Below are 17,841 nucleotides of genomic sequence, written 5' to 3'. Positions count from 1 at the left end.
GAGTGAAATTTGGCCAAGACAAATCCACAGAACCAAATCATATTACGCTCTTCGAAAAGAAAAAAAAAGGGGGGGGGGCAAAGTGTCCAAAATGAGACTGGTACTCCAGCTGTCGTCTAGCACACAAACTTAACAATGTCTAGTCCCAGTAAAATACATCACAAACCACGTGGGCATAATAATAAATATTTATGTCTGTTCGCTACGACCTACGGTTTCCGCCCAAACGTACATCGAAGAAATTTCTTTTCCTTGTAGTAATGGCTGAAGAACTTTATATTTGGCTTCACATCCATTAAAAAATAGCAAGGACTTCCTCGGAAAGTCACTGAGGAGGTTAAAAAATATCGCTGCCTTTCGAGAAGGTTCATACTGTCCTCATAAGATCCTACCCTGAAACAGTTTAATTTACAAACTCAAGTCACTTTCATTAAAACACATTTTTATACACTCCTGAACACGTCTCTGTGTCCTACACAGTGATTCATCAATAACCACGCTGGTCTCAAAATCGCATGTTCATACCAAGACATCACGAAACTAGGTCAGTTCTTGTTTACAATATCGATCTATATCGATACTCCATCGACAAATATTCACATTACACACGAAATATAGGTTACCCAATAATTTGTTCAAAATTTAAACAGACTTCTGCATCGGAGTCAAATAGGACGCAAATTTAAAACAGAAAATGAGGGTAATGTTACAGCCAACATCAAAGTTCTCACCGCCCTGAGGGAGACAGGAACGTTGCTCAGCTTCGAGGCGGCTGATAACTTGAGAAGATTTCAGTAGACTATTCAGGCGCCATGACAGCTTCAAAAATTTTTTAGTTATATATTTAACAGAATGACGAAAATCCGGAATTTAAGAGCAAATCAACGCCCACAAAACGTTCTCAAGGGCCATTTCCAAGCGACATCAAAACAATGAAGAACGAGTAACTTATATTCCCCTGAGAAAAGAGAATAAGTTATCTTTCTGTCTGAAAACAAACATCCTGAAGTCGATAACATACGAAATGTTTTCGGTACAGATTCCTCCCCACCACCACCGCCACACACACTCAAGAGGCAAACAAAAATGTTTCATGGTCTAGATCAGCGGTATTCGACCTTTTGTGTTCGCGTACCCCCAGATATAATTTCTCTTCAACTTTGTACCCCCCAAAGTCGTTGGTGTATAATTCGTGTTATACATAGTATATAATCTACATTTAAAATAGATTAAATTAATTACATTACTGATTAATCATAAAATAATATATAAATTTTAAATTTCACGTACCCCAGGTTGAATACCACTGCTCCAGATCAGAAAATAAAAGTAGCCAATCCCGAAAGACGTATCCAAACAGAGACAAAACACACACACAGTTTCAGAAAACGAATTTTTCCTTAATTTCTGCAGACGAAAGTTTACTGTTAGAAAAATCATACATGCCAGACGCACGCCTGAACGGATTCACACACACAGACGACATTTGTTTCAAAAGTAATTAGCCGACAATGAAGAACCTCAGAGCTTCAAAATGGTGAATTTCCAACCTGAGGTGTCATCATATTCCTTCTGGGCCATACTAAGTCAGGACAACGTAGACGGGGCGTGCAGTGCGAGCTACACGCCATATAGTCGCTTGGGGGGGAGGTGATGGCGGAACAGCTCGTTAAAACACGAAATACGTACAAAATAGTGGTAGGAACACCTCGACAGAAAAAGAAAAGGAGTTGTTTTTAAGTTTTCATTTTCGGGACGAATTACATATAAACGAGGTTTAGAACTTTATGTGGTCTGACGGCGGAATTTTGTTGGGGGCACGGAGTGACGGAATACCTGAGTGCCAACCACATATTTTCTTTTGCGTTGCGCTGAGGAAAAGAATGAAAACGTAGGTAGGTAAGAAAGTAAGTGCCCTCGGGTACCCTAGCAAAGGGGACAGACGGCCACTTGTTAGCGCGGCTGGCTCACTGGCTGGTAGGGCGTGGGAACCAGAGGAGAGCATTCCGCATACCGAGTACACATCACGTGACCGCCATAACTCCTGTGCGGCCGGCCTCACTAACAAATAAACAACTACTACCTGTCCCGAAAACATCTTCTCGCACTCGTATTTCGAAGGAGAGGGAGGGTGGGGGGGCTCTGGTCTGCCGACACAGTCACAAAACTAGGGCATTCATTTCGAACGCGGATTTGGGGGGGAGGGGGGCTGGAGGAAGGAAGGAGGGAAGGAAGGAAAGAAGGATGGAAGGAGGGAAGGAAGGAAAGAAGGAGGGAAGGAAAGAAGGAATGAAGGAATGAAGGAAGGAGGGAAGGAAAGAAGGAAAGAAGGAAAGAAGGAAGGAAGGAAAGAAGGAAGGAAGGAAGGAGGGAAGGAAGGAATGAAGGAAAGAAGGAAGGAAGGAAGGAAGGAAGGAAGGAGGGAAGGAAGGAAGGAAAGAAGGAAGGAAGGAAAGAAGGAAGGGAGGAAAGAAGGGAGGAAGGAAGGAGGGAAGGAAGGAATGAAGGAAAGAAGGAAGGAAGGAAGGAAGGAAGGAAGGAAGGAGGGAAGGAAGGAAGGAGGGAAGGAAGGAAGGAAAGAAGGAAGGAAGGAAAGAAGGAAGGAAGGAAAGAAGGAAGGAAGGAAGGAGGGAAGGAAGGAATGAAGGAAAGAAGGAAGGAAGGAAGGAAGGAAGGAAGGAAGGAAGGAGGGAAGGAAGGAAGGAGGGAAGGAAGGAAAGAAGGAGGGAAGGAAAGAAGGAAGGAAGGAGGGAAGGAAGGAAGGAAGGAGGGAAGGAAAGAAGGAAGGAAGGAAAGAAGGAAGGAAGGAAAGAAGGAAAGAAGGAAAGAAGGAAAGAAGGAAGGAAGGAAGGAGGGAAGGAAGGAGGGAAGGAAGGAAAGAAGGAGGGAAGGAAAGAAGGAGGGAAGGAAGGAAAGAAGGAATGAAGGAAAGAAGGAAGGAAAGAAGGAAGGAGGGAAGGAAGGAATGAAGGAAAGAAGGAAGGAAGGAAGGAAGGAGGGAAGGAAGGAAAGAAGGAAGGAAGGAAGGAAGGAAAGAAGGAAGGGAGGAGAATAATGAACAGAGCGGAAAACTAAATGTACAACCAAGAACAAACGCGTGAGAAATTGGAAAATAAGACATAAGAAATGCTGTAAAACGGCGACGGTGGACAGAAGGTCACAAAACAAATTCTCATGGAGGTAAATAAGTTGTGGAGTGACTGGGAAAAACAATACAATAGGTGGCAAAGTACCCTGCTTTTTCAGACGCACAGTAAATTCGCTGATGTGACAAGCAAACTAAGACCGGGGGGGGGGGGGGGAATTGATACGCAGTTTCACTGATAACACATCTGTCCCCCCCCCCACCATATATCTCAAGGACACTTAACAGTGTTTACCACAGTGGAAGATAATCCGTAGACACGCACTTAACGAGGTCGTCTTAATCCCGAAGAAGCGTCGAACAAGTTACGCGGCGTTAAATGAGACAGTTGTTATGAATCGGGATTGGATTCAGCTGGAAGACGCCAATAAAAAAGTTGGGATAACCTATCGTAGACCGGGGATCAAAGCCGGTACCTCCTGCCTTCTTCGTGGCTTACCGTATCACCCCGACGAAATTTAGTTTCGGTAAAATGTCTTTCCATCGATTCCTCTGCGTAGTCGGAGTGTCACGGCAAAGAACATCTCCTTTACGGAAATCATGTAAAAAAAAAGTGACTGTACAAGAAAAATATGAGTTTGGACACATAAAAATTCTGATCCTATTTTTTAGTTCGTTTTAATGTACATCAGAAAGTGACAGACCTGGGCTGGTACCCTACTGGTAAGATAGACGAGAAGAACAAAAGATTCGACTTCACGTTGAGTCCGTCTTTATTCATGGCACGTGGACCTATCGCTTCACACGACAGTTTAGGAAATGATTTGGTCTAATTATGATTCGTGCGAGCGAAAAATATCTTAATTTCCTTTTTGGTCTTCTTCTAAGATCCGTTTTAGTATCAATTCTCGGGCAGAGCTCACCCGTTTACCGACGACAGACTCGAATTTTCACTCTTACCACCGTCGTATGACGTTAGTTACAAACATGCACGACTGCAATAACTTCATATTTCGCCGATTCAGTAACCAGTGTCAACAAGATATACAGACAAGCAGTTACTTAGTCGATCAATTCCTCATTTCTCCACAACTCATGAATTAATCGAGATTTTTATCGATCCACTATCAACTACCTAATGGGGCCCACCTCAGTGATTTTAAAATGCTAAAAAAAAAACACGTAATGTAAAATATAATATTGTACACAGCAGCAATCTTGAAAATCACGTTCTGTAACCCCACGGAAATTCATCTGGTGGAAATGTTTACATCTGCTCAGTGGGGCTGTTTCATATATACACGCCCGTGACTTCCAAGAATACGTCCCTTAACCGCTCAGAATCGGCCTTTCACCGTCACTAAAAAAAGTCTGTAAAAATTCGTCCAGGCCACGCCTCGGAACAACCCAGAAGATATCCCATCTTCATTTACCTAGAATACCTTGCTCTCGCCTTCAGTGGGGATATACGTCGTAAAATAACGGCACTGAACATACAAGAAACGAACTAACAACGTAGATTTCTACGTCATTTCACACGATGCGTAGATACGATCAAGGTTATTTGGTAGCGGCTGGCATCTTACAGGTTCTAATCGGGGCCGATGCTCTTGTGACTCGACAACGCGTAGCGACGAACTGCGAAGTTGCAATATCGAAAAACACAGAAACATGAAAAACTCTAGCAAACACACGTTCCTGTCCTTGGGTACTTCACTGCGACATTCCTTTATCCACGACTCCCGTTTGCTCTAAAAACTGTAACAATCTAAAAAATTTCTTCATCTATCTGGATTAAATCATTACGAGTCGTTGACCAACATCTGAAATCGCAAATTGACACCAAAATTTTCGCACGTATTCATTCAAAATTATTAAAATTCTGTTACGTTACTATATAAACAATAACTGTAAATATATAGTACACGCATACCGCTATTTACTCTTGAGAACAGTAATTAAACAATACTACACCATAAGGTAGTATATTTGCGTCATATTGTGAATTAGGTTAATATTTTAATATTTTCCGTCAAATCACAATTTTAATAAGATAATAAAATATTTAAAATATTTATAAAATATCATTATCTTGTAAGAGACGTTCCAATTTGTAAATCGATCATTCGATGCGGAACGTAAAATGATATTTTAAATATTTTATATTTTATTATCTTATTAAAAATTGTGATTTGACGGAAAATATTAATACTACACCAATAAAATTAAATAAATAGCAAAACATCTGTAAATTGTATGCGTGCTCAACAGGCCTGGTGCTGGCTGAGGCGGGGACGGGCGAACTGGGCAAAGACCACACGCACGGCTGGCGCGCAGCCAACATTCATTACGCATGCGCACGAACAGGAAACTAGTTTCCAAATGCGTTAAAGCAATAGTTTCCTCAGAATTTTCGCTTCTTTCATATCGGCGAGAGATTTCGTCTCTCACTGAAGAGAAGAAACGCGAATTTTTGCTCGAACACCAGAAGCTGAGAGGGAAATCAACAACATATTTTGAAATAATCTTTAAAAACATACACTGAAAATATTTGTTTGTCGTCAGTCTTTCGACTGGTTTGATGTGGTCCTCCAATTTCTCCTGTCTCGCGCCAATCTCTTCATTTCCACATCCTCAAAAATCTTCGTCACATATTCCAATCTTTGTCTCCCCTTACAATTCCTCCCTTCCATTACCAAATTAACCAATCCTGGTTGCCTCAAAATGTGTCCCACCTTCCTATCTCTTCCATAGACTTATTCCTTCGTCTATCCTGTCTAAGACCAGCTCATTTCGTATATCAGTCCACTTAATTTACGGCGCAAAGTCTTAAGAACGCTGACAGTCGCTCAACTAGCCAAAAAAATCCCCCGCTTCTTATAAAATCCAGAGTAGATACAAACATTAGTAGGCCCACTGTCCAATTACAGTACATAGTTCTCCCAGGGGGAAAAAAAATTTCCATGTCACGAGCCATCCTGGAGAGTGCAGGACACCGTTTCAGTTTATCTGCGTATTCTGGTGGCCATACGCTGTTAAATTTTAACGGTGATCAGCCGAGCAAATTTAATAACACCTTGCCCGGATTGCATAAAGCACTCTTTTAATGATACGCGAGATTCAAGGTTCACACGACCCTGATGATGGTGGCGGCAAGTACCACTGAAACGTCTGTAAACTACACGGTACTACAACCCAGAAGACAGCCAGCCATCTTCATGCTCCTGGTATCTCACATAAAAACTGCATGTCTGAAACGTTACTCAGCTGTTCTTAAGTTTCGAAGGGTTAATGCGAATGAAATAACTTTTGGCTCGTAAAGTTCACGGGAATCCCGTTCTTGATAGAATGTACAGCGCCTAATTTCATACAAATGGTCATAAATTAGTGGTTATATAAATTAATTAATAATTTCGTGCATAATTTCCACCAACAGAGATTCCCAACTTCGAGAAATTTCTCCGACAGAATCAAAGTTTCGCATCGCCGCCATGTTTCATGCAACAGACAAGTGTTGGTTTACGATAATTTCTTTAAATCACTATTAGACTGCAGGCAATATAACAAAACACGATCGTATCTCAACATGACTCTTACCTACGTCAAATACGTGTACAGAAAGATTCGAAAGCCGTTTCAATAAAAATATTCACTGTTTTCCCGTCATTCTTCGAGGGTAGTTCTGTGTTAATCACATAAAAAAACATCTCATACGGAATTTATAGCTATGCTCATGGCCTATGGTTGTCTAACTCGATTAGATCAAGTTACCCCCACCCATCAGATCTATCGGCGAATATAGATTTCGACCGAGCGAGTAGTTAACAAAAGTATCGCTTTTCCAAATATCTATAGCCAACCACTCGCACAATAGTTCATCTCCCACCTTACAAGTCCCACCTTACAAGTTCTCATGACTGCTCATGATCTCAAGGTGCACGATAATTATTCTGAGTTTCATGGAAATCTATCGCCACGGTTCGGAGAGACTGTGCATCATGACAGATTTCATAAAAGACCAATCCGACCGGCTGAATGTTCAAGATGAACTTCATGGACGGTTAAGTCAAAATCGGAAGCGAAAACCTTTGTAATAAGAAATTAAGGATCGATAATGTAGACCATTTTTTTAAATACAGAATGTCAAATCTTGCGTACGGGAATCTCGGCGAAAACGTGTAATCTTCTTGGCACCATTTCAAAAGCCGCGACACGCACACGACGGCGAAGTTGTGGTCAAAAGATCCTGTGGGAATCCTCGCAGAAACTTTAACTGTGCTGACATCTCACAGCAATGAACTATTATTACCACTCGTTCGATCGTTTATTCTGCCATTACATCAAACTCATTTAACAAAAGACGCGAGAACCTCTTAACACTTTACGTTCGCACAGCCCATGTCTTCAGAGTGATCTGCTCCCTTCAAGCGTTCCAACCAATTTCGCCCTCCTTGCTATGATCATACAAACTACAACGAATACGAGCATCTACCTAACAAACCAAGGCTCTTCTCTACTGTCTCCAAGAACAGTTCCCTCCTTAGAGCATTTTCAGGTGCACCTGTCCTTGGCCTACTCCTTCCTCGATGACTAAGTTTCGTAAATTACCAAGTAAGAAGTCTTTATAAGACTCAAAACATTCCAGCTCGGTGCTTCGTAAGTCACAAACATGAACAACACAAATATGACGGCCAAACTAAACTCAGAGCCATTTTAATACGCCTAAGCCTACCTGAGCACATCACCACCTCTGCAGCCACCTTAAATGTAGTGCGATCAAAGAATTAAGCTACGGGCTGGACGACTGGGGTTCGATCCCCGACGAGGACAAAGGATTTTCCTTATAGCCTGTGCATCCAGACCGGCTCTGGGGCCCACCCAGCCTCCTGTCCAATGGGTACAGGCATCCTTTCCCGGGGGTAAAGCCGACCGGGGCGTGATGCTAACCACTCACCCCCCATCTAATGCCGAGCTATACAACCTCTCCCCCCAAGCGCTTACATGGCGTATAGTGGGAGAGCTTTACTTTAGTACACACGTATTAATGGCACAATTCGTATGAAATTTTAAAAGGCTTAATATTCAGGAGACTCAAAAATGTTTCAGGCCAACAGGAAGTCGTCTCGACGATAAAATAACGAGTAATGGGCCTTAATGTCACTGTATAAAATTGAAAGGAGCGCTCATTTTCCACAAATGACATCTGTTACGAGGCACGAATCGCTTCGGAAAACAGCTCAACATTCCCCGTTGCCACACACGGACACACCTTGGTCATTGCCTCTCAGCCTAGCAGGTCACATTCCACGCGATCCAAAGCTCTTGTTATTCTTCGCGCAGACCCATCCTGACGGTTCGCCTCATTTCGGGCAAGGTCTCGCCTTTTCCACAAAGCGAACAGAACCCACAACTACACGCGCTCACTCTACTTTCGTAGACGTGGCCTTGAAGGCAATAAACGCCCGAGTTCAGCAGACTGGTTCACGCCATCCACGAGACAAAACATCCGTCCAACTTAACCTCTTTACAGGAGTAGGATCTGAGGTTTTCAAGGCGGTGAGTCCGAAGATGGCTGACTTCTGGGTAGTAACACAGTGTAGTCTGGAGGAAGTTTAACGACGTTTCAGAGGTGGTTACCGCTTCCATCATCTGGACAAAGACCCAGAAGACAGCCATCTTTTTCGTGAGACGTGTTCTTTGTGTCCTGAACAAATGTCAAACGCGAGTGTGACCCTTTGAAGTCGAAGCTCGTCTAAGTAACATTTAATATAATTCAGTCCGTACCGCGAAGAAAACACCACACTTCACCATTACAAAGATCGACCGAGTAGGATCTGAGGTTTTCAAGGCGGTGAGTCTGAAGATGGCTGTCTTCTGGGTAGTAACACAGTGTAGTCTGGAGGAAGTTTAACGACGTTTCAGAGGTGGTTACCGCTTCCATCATCTGGACAAAGACCCAGAAGACAGCCATCTTTTTCGTGAGACGTGTTCTTTGTGTCCTGAACAAATGTCAAACGCGAGTGTGACCCTTTGAAGTCGAAGCTCGTCTAAGTAACATTTAATATAATTCAGTCCGTACCGCGAAGAAAACACTGCACTTCACCATTACAAAGATCAACCGAGTAGGATCTGAGGTTTTTACGGCGGTGAGTCCGAAGATGGCTGACTTCTGGGTTGTAGCGCCGCGTAGTCTGGTCTCGTAGAAGTTTACCGACGTTTCAGAGGTGGTTACTGCTTCCATCATCAGGACTCCAAATTCAATTTTCAAAACAGAAATAATAAAAATTCTACGCCTTCTTCAATCAGCCACTAAAATGATTTCAGATCCATATAAGACGCGTAAACTTCCTCAAGACACGCACTTGCCTTCAGGATCAATGGCTGAGGTTCGAATTTCGATATAGGCAAGTGCACAATCCTTTGAAAATCATAAAACATGCACAAGTACGACGTTTCGGAGATACTTTTTTCCCCCTACAAATCTACTCGGCATCGGAACTCATAAATGAATATGAATCTATAACGAAAGCAAGTCTACGATATTTCGTCTTACCTCCATAAACCTGCAATCTCTTTACCTTATTAAAATGTCTGCGTGAATCGACGTAATAACACGAGTTTGGCCTACATTTTAGGCTGGAAAGTCGACGAGGAATAGCAACCGAGTACATTGCAATGGATACTTAGATCGTTCTTGTTACAAAACACACGCTTTAAAGTCGATATAATTTATTTTCAGTTCTCTCCCTGAAGACAATGAAATAAACGCATATTTGGGGGGGGGGGGAGAGAGAGATCTTGGCGAGGTCGATACTGAAAGTTGTCCGGAAAAAATAATTTTCATTTTCATTCGTGCTGTGTGGTCTGGTAGACGTTTAACCAACGTTTCAAAGGTCCGTGCCGCCTCCATCATCAGGGCGATCGCCTTGATAAGACGTTGGTAAACTTCCACCAAGCTATACCGCTCAGCAACCCAAAAACCAGTCATCTTAGCCAAAAAATTAACCTCCACCTCGTTATCCATCACACGGAAGATACAAATAAATACTGCAGACCTGTAATTTATTTCCTAGATAATTATTTCCGTATGATCACAGCCATGAATGAATTTTAAAACTTAAAGATGAGAACCTCGTGGAGATGAATCGTGAACTTCGACCACCACCAGCTCTAACCCGGAGGAAAAGTGCAGAAGTACTCAGTATAGAACAATGAGCCACAGCGCTACAACGGGCATGGCGGAGGAAGGAAGAATCAGTGCCTGGGCCGGGAATCAAACCCCAGACGTCATCTGAGCATCCAAGACACAGTGAAACTCAGATGCAGTGAAATGTCGTAATTCTTATGTCTCTAAGTAAACCCAGAGAGTAACTTTTAGATGCATTACTGTTGTCCATCAACTGGACCACATGGTCTCAGGAGGTGAGGACAAAACTTACTATATTTACGATCCGTACAACCAAGTTGCGAGGTTAAGAACGATTAGGAGCTAAACTCCCTCTCCCCCCAAGCGCCTCCTTGGCGTATAGCGGGACTATATATTTTTTTTACAACCCATTTAAACAGTCCATAATCCTGTATTATGTCCACACATTTCTTTGATTTTTAAGACGCCGTCGATTATAAATCGAGTCCCTGATTTAGTAATAGGTCTTCAAAAAAAAGTATATTATAACAAATTATCAATATTCAAATCTCAAAAAAAAAATTCGTAATAACCCTTTTTTGAGTCTGCTGTCTCATGAAAAATGTTCGTTCACTCTGGTTATACATCGTTTCTTAAGACGCCATAAAAATGGACGCAATCCGATTTTGAAAATTTTTAAAATGTCAAACAATTTCTCATAAAATCAAGCATGATTCTCTAGAAAGGCTAAGCGGCGATCATTCCCTTAAACAGTACCACGTGTTCAGAGAGACGAACTTCCAAACCGTAGCGTTAGGGATAAGAAAGATGGCGTACCACCACAAGAAGCCTTGCTTCTTCCTCTTAAAAAATTACGCGGCAATCCATCTCAGCAGCGCCTGTGTACCACAAGCTTCGTCGCCTGCCTCAAACACGTTTGTTCGTCGCGAGGTAACAACATTTTCAAAAAAGTACTTCGCCTTCCTACCCAAACAGCGATCTCACGTCCAAATTAGTTAAATCCGGTGTGAAATGCAAAGGACCTTTTTTTCACACAGGCCAATCGCATGTAACGTCCGTGTCTGTACACAAATTAACAAGTGTAATTAGCCTCAACCCCCCTCATTAGAGGACAAAAACAACGATGTGTAATATCTTCACGCATTCTTTCCACTTTCGAATCTAAAATAAATGCGTTGTGATAACTTTGCGAGTAATTTGCCTACTAGTTTCGAAAATGAAACATAAAATCAGTAAAATGATGTTTTCGCGGCGGTGTAGTCTGGTAGAAGCTTACCGACGTTTCGGAGGTCCCTACTGCCCTCATAGCCCTGATGATGGGGGGTAGCAAGGACCTACGAAACTTCGGTAAACTTCCATCAGACTACAAGGCGTAACAGCCCAGAAGACAGCCATCTTGGAATTAATTAATAAGATTATTAAGGAAGCAATTACAAATACGTTTAATTTACATGAATACAGAAACTTCAAACTGGTTTGAAACTGCCCAGAGTAGGACCCATGGGGGGGGGGGGGGGGGGGGCCTTCGTTTAGATAAAAGAACATTCGGTCTCATTACCTTTTGAAGAATACGTAGCACGAACATTTATAATATTCGATAACAAAGACAATAACTTTAAAGAATTCATTTTAGTGCACTGAAGGCAGTTTTTGAAGTGTGCCTCGATCATAACAAGCAGCTCGTATGGTCAACTTGGTGTTAATAACAAATTACGTCACCCAATTAGTATTTACGATCCAATAAACTGGTCGAAAAAATCCCTTATGTTGACGAAATTATAAAACACAGGTACCATATCCCAGGCATGAACTACGAATGAGCACAGTCAAAAATAAGGTTTTCCGTGAGCCTGGGCCTGGCTACCTACTGAACTGACCCTCCCTCCCCCCAAACAATTTAATTAATTTAATTTTCAAGGCACTCGTATATAAAAATTATAAAACAAAAAAAACATTTTTAATTTTCTACTTTTTTTTTAAATTTTGCGCCCCATACATGTACAACTCCTGGGGAATGTGCCCCACTGTACAGAAAACTAAAAAAGAAAGACGCAACAATCAGGGGCAGTTTCTAGGGGGCATCTGTAATGTACGATTATTAACGATAACAACTGCTTTATTCGCTCTCCTCAACGATTACCTCAGGTTATCAAGCTAAATACTGCAAAATTATTCCATTTTTTAATTATGCTACACTTTTGTGGAACAGCTACGTAAAACAGGCAACGTGTTCAAGCGAAAAAAAAGAGTTACAGAATTTTTGCAAGTAAGAGACTGAAGAAATTTTATCCCAGAAAATATTTGGACCTAAGAAAAGTCACTAATACGAGACAATGAATAAGACACCGTTTAATCAAGGCTACAGTGCAGATTAATTAGGGCTTCTGGTAAGCTGACCACTTGGAACACAGACGCCACGGGATAAAACATGGCAGAACTTCGAGAGATAAGTTTAAAAATGAGAGGTAGACAAAACTCGATCACGGTCTTAAACCGGGCTAATCGATGAGGTACCTTCTGGTTTTAGCGGAAAGTTATGCATCCAGATCAGACAGAACGTTCGTGACTTCACGCACAACGAAGGGAGGTTTTATTTTTATTTCGCGATAAACCCACCAATCCAAATTCTATTCTCTATTATACTACTTGTAAAGAATTGATTTTGAACATGAACTAGTCAATATAATATGAAAATATTCCACGAGGTGATCGGAATCTAATTATTTCATTAGCATTTTTCTCGACAGACTCGTATTTTGATCCCCAATGACGATAACATCGGTAGGAACACCAAGGCACAGACAAGATAATAATATTAAAACGTATCTAATGGAAATCGATTGGGAAGGGTATGTACTGATTCCATCTTACTCAGAACAGGGGTAGGTATGTCCCTTCGCGTTCCATAAAGCGGGTAATTTCTCGACAAGCTGGGCCACTGTAAGCTTTTCAAGGATGAATCTTCCACAGAGAGCACGCACAAAGCGTCCAATTAAAAATCAGCCCAACACAAAATATAGAACCTCCAACCTCCCAATGGTTAGTGGGTTAGAATGGTTTCTATTAGGGCACGTAATTTAAATGTAATCCAAATTCGGGGGGGGGGGGGGGGCAGATAAATGTATAAATTAAAACAATTTATGTAAGTTCTAGGCTCTATTAATCCCCTAGTTCGGTGACCCCTACCCGTCACTATATCGTAAACATGTTCGAGCCAAAAGTCTTGGGCCCTACAGTGTAAATACAATTGCGATTCATGCAGGAATATAAATTTGTGAAAGTTGTTCCCAAAATAGTTCATTTGTGACCATGCCAAGGAAAGTTTATTATGAGAATTTATACTGCCAACAGAACTCCGTCCCAAAAACACGCACAAGTACCCGTCTATATAGCAACACCAACTCAGTATTCTCAAGGGCAAAACCACGGATCAAGAAGCCAAGATGTTCAAACTTCCTAAGGCTTATTTGTATCTTACAAGCTCCAATAAAATCCCCTCTGCGCATATCCTCTGTGTCAGGAGGACCGCAAATCAAACAACACCCTCCCATAAATCAATAAAACGTGTTAATACAAAGTATTTGCATGAAATACCAATACAAAGATTTTACAAAATTCTAACGCGTAACCATAAGTTACGCACCACAAGATACAGGAGACAACGTATTGGATTCAATTGTTTTAGCGAAAATACAAGCAAAGACGGATGATAATTTTATTCGTAACATACCGTATAGGCGTATTACTAAAAATGCAATTTAATGAAATGATTCAAACACACACACTAGTTGGGTAACAGCGGGTTAATTAACTAAACGTAAAAAAACATATATCAACACACGTACCTTAAAAATATTGCAGGGCCGATACACAGAAAACTACATTAATTAAATAAGGCCTACAGCCCACCAAAGCATGCAACATTTTCTTCTTATAAAAATCACATCTAAGCAAACACATCGCACATTCCATATTCAAACGTAATTCTGCGTGATAAGTGTAAGAAGTACAGTCATAATAATGGGTTGATGACTTACACAAGACCTACCTATAAAGATTATACACAGAGAAAATTAAAATAAATAACTTCTCGCGAGAAATCATGCAGTTATGATGAGTAATTAAACGTACAAAGCAACATCTAACACGCTTCAAAGCATCGGTTTAAACTAAGGGTTACTAAACTAAGCATGTACTGTACCTCTCGCTTCCAACTGTGCGTTGAATGATACACTGAAAACGCCATCAAAATCTCGTAGGTACACTCGTACTGTAGTTAACGGCATTATTTTTTTTAAAAAAAAATATCCATAACACGTGGGAATCCACTCTCGACGCTATAATCCGTAGCACGCACACAAGCCTTTGAACCTGGTGAAAAACTATGGAGATACGATCCACAACTATCTGCGTCCGCCGCCATCATGGTTTTCTGTTTGTGAAGGCCGCAGCTCACACACACACACACACACATAGTCGTCACATCCGGTTCTTGCCGGCGCGCGGGAAGAGGGTTAGGCTGGCAGGCCTGCTTGCTCGCTTGTAGTATAAGGGTGGGGTCAGACTCAAAACTGTGATGTCGGACTCTGATATAACGGATGTTTCTCCCGTCTTACACAAACTCTTGTGAGGGCACCACACGAACGTCTTCACAATCGACATGATCACAAATCTCAAAGCCACAAAAAAACTTTTTTCTTTCTTGAAGAGGAGCACCGAATATCCAAGCCTGCCTTTCTTTCGAGCCTCACTCATGCTCTGTGGCGACCTGAGTTCGGTACATCGATCGATTTTTGTGTATGCGCAGTAAGACCTAATCTCAACGGCACGGATATTACGTAATGCGCGCGCGTCGTAGTAGTGGCGGGAAAATGAGCCAATCGTCGCACTGCTCACTCCATCACAGGTAAGTCTCTCCGCTTTGTGACAACGACCCGCAACCCCGAAATCGTCTACAATTCTTTCGCATTTTTGTTCGCACTGGGCATATTTACGTGTACAATAGACAGCTTCTCACTTGAAAGAAGCCATTTACATAGCAGACTTCAACCCCCCCCCCCCCACTCTTTCATTCTCTCTCTCTCTCTCTTAAAAAAAATCGTGCAAGTACGTTGCAGTGGCGTAGCACGTGCATACAGGAAGGACAATGTCCGGCCTCCACGCGATCCGTGACACAGGAAACAAATGCAACTCAATGTGACCCAGCGCAACCACTACGACGTCTTGTTCCCAACGACCATCAAACCAACAGCGACGGACGAGTCGCCATCTTCACTCAAATGATCTTGACTGATTTTAATTTACTCCTGATACAAATCTTACGCAGACAAGGCGAAACACCAGCACAGAAGAAGACTGGCTGTCTTCTGGGTTGCAGCGCGGCGGATGGTATAAGTTTACCGACGTTTCAGTGGGTAACTGCTGCTGATAGAGGCAGAAAGCACATCTGAAACGTCGGGAAAACTTGGTGCAACGACCCAGCAAACAGCAGGTGATGAAACAAGGCTTTGCAGTAGCTCTCAAGGGGATGAAAACGCGGATGGTCTTCTCGGCTGTGACGCCGTGCAGCCCTGCGGGTGGTTGCCAGGCCATCATGAAGAGGGAATCGATACTTTGCCCCGAAACGTTTGTAATCACCTACAAGAGCAGCGTCACAACCGAGAAATCACCCACATCGTAATTCTTGTTTTTTGAATGGAATAAGCGCGTGTTGCCGACGTTTCGGAGAAGGTTACTGTTTCAATATTATCAGACTAATCTCACTACAGAACCCTTTTCAGTTCCATAAGTATCAATGCATCTCTTAATCCTTTCCTGTCTTTATGAATCAATTCATGGGACATGAGCAATGGACGAGAATGGTTTAAAATATTCTTATGGCGTTGAAACGCCAGAAACAGAATATACCAATTTTTTATAACTTGTTCCTAACCAGATGGCGTACCGAACCCGAAGGTTCATCACCGAATTAACCAAAGGCCTCCACCGGACCCTGTCCTGGGCCAACAAAATCCAGCCTCCTTCAACTCCTATCTCCCATAGATCCCGCCTGAGATTATCCTCCCATCTACGTCTAGGTCTCCCCAGCGGTCTCTTCCCCTCAGGCTTCCTGACCAATACCCGGTGCACACCTCTTGTCCCATCCATGCGCGCTACATGCCCAGACCATCTCATTCTTCTCGACTTAATCACCCTGACAATATTGGGTTAGGAGTACAGATTTTTAAGCTCATCATTATGCAGTTTTCTCCATGCCCCATCGTCTTCTCTCTTAGGCCCAAATATCCTCCTCAATACCAAATTCTCAAAACACCTGCAATCTGTGTTCCTCCCCCTGAGTGAGCGACCATGTTTCGCACCCAAACAAAACAACAGGCAAGATTATTGGTTTGTACACTTTAATTTTCAGGTTCTTAGAAATCAGACGGGAAGACAAAATATTTTGAACTGAGAAGTAGCAAGCATTTCCAGAATTTAATCTCCTCCTAACTTCCTAATGAGTATCATTTTGATTTGTTATTGTTGTTCCCAAATATTTCAACTCTGTAACCCTTTCAAAGGATTTATTAGCCACCCTAAGATAATTTTGCCCGCCTGTCTTCTGATGACGAGATACTAACATGTACTTAGTTTTTTCTGAATTTACTTCCAGCCCCACTTGTCTACCAGCCTCTAGTAAAACTTCTGTGTTCCTCTTTATTGTATTTATATCGTCCCCCAATAAATTAACATCATCAGCATTTGCCAATAGCTGATGTGTCCCATTCAATTGCAAACCCTCCCGACTATCTTGGACCATCTATAACTTGTCCCTAAATACATTAAATAATAAATAAATTTCTTTTTCCTAATATATTACTCATATATTTTCCAAAACAAGAATAACTTATTTAAAAAGCAACTTGTTACTTATACGAAATGCATATTACTTACTATCATAATACGCGTGTATTTCATTATTCTGACATCCATTCAACAGGTTATTACTCGTGACGATGATTACGTAAACAGCTGAATACTATTGGTAAATTACTTTTGACGAAGAAAATGTAACTTCAAACAGTTTAAACTGCACCAGTTTGCTCTAAATGCATTGCACATTTCTATTATATAATCTAAGACAGACTACTCCAGTGCCAGATTAGTAAGTAACTGTGAACGGGCTAAACAATCTCGGACACCAAAGACCAGACTAGTATTACGTACGAACCATCCCACCAAGGCAACATAGAGCCAACCTCTCTGCATTTGGTTCCGTTCTTTTGAGTGCACAGCGTGATGCCTGGCACACAGGCAAAGTCACGCTACCTGACGCCAACTACTCAAACAGTTCCTGGAGCAGGCTACGTCTAAGTGAGCGTTTGTTACAAACAGTATTTAAATATAGTTTATTAAACGCTTTCAGCATCTCTGCGTCGAATATGACGATACTGAATTTAAGGTACTATCCCAGCCCCGACATTTGTCTGAAGGGACGGAGGAAACTCACGAAAAATCTTAACCGATGTTCGAGAAAGGATCTGAACCCGGGACCTAAATAATACGTAATGATAACGTGATTTTTTTTGGTAAAAGACAAGAAACACGTGATGATACGATAATGTATATG

General features: G+C 41.9%; 1 protein-coding gene across 3 annotated transcripts in view; it reads right to left on the bottom strand.

The window, feature by feature from the left end:
- The window catches only part of LOC110840658 (serine/threonine-protein phosphatase 4 regulatory subunit 1), a 120,400-nt gene that overhangs the window by 72,173 nt on the left and 30,386 nt on the right, over nt 1-17,841 (bottom strand). Inside the window, exon 1 of one of the 3 annotated variants that reach the window (XM_022085857.2) lies at nt 14,434-15,007. The exons of the other annotated variants lie outside the window; for them this stretch is intronic. The gene's annotated coding sequence lies outside the window, so the exon portion shown is untranslated. Of the gene's footprint in view, nt 1-14,433; nt 15,008-17,841 lie in introns of those variants that run through there. 3 annotated transcript variants of the gene reach the window in all.

Source organism: Zootermopsis nevadensis, unplaced genomic scaffold (assembly GCF_977971745.1).
Source record: "Zootermopsis nevadensis isolate Lab colony 2312 unplaced genomic scaffold, Znev_1.0 Znev_ptg000050l, whole genome shotgun sequence".
Classification (NCBI taxonomy): Eukaryota; Metazoa; Arthropoda; class Insecta; order Blattodea; family Termopsidae; genus Zootermopsis; species Zootermopsis nevadensis.
The sequence above is the reverse complement of the archived record's forward strand: the minus strand, read 5'-3'. Positions and strand labels throughout refer to the sequence as shown.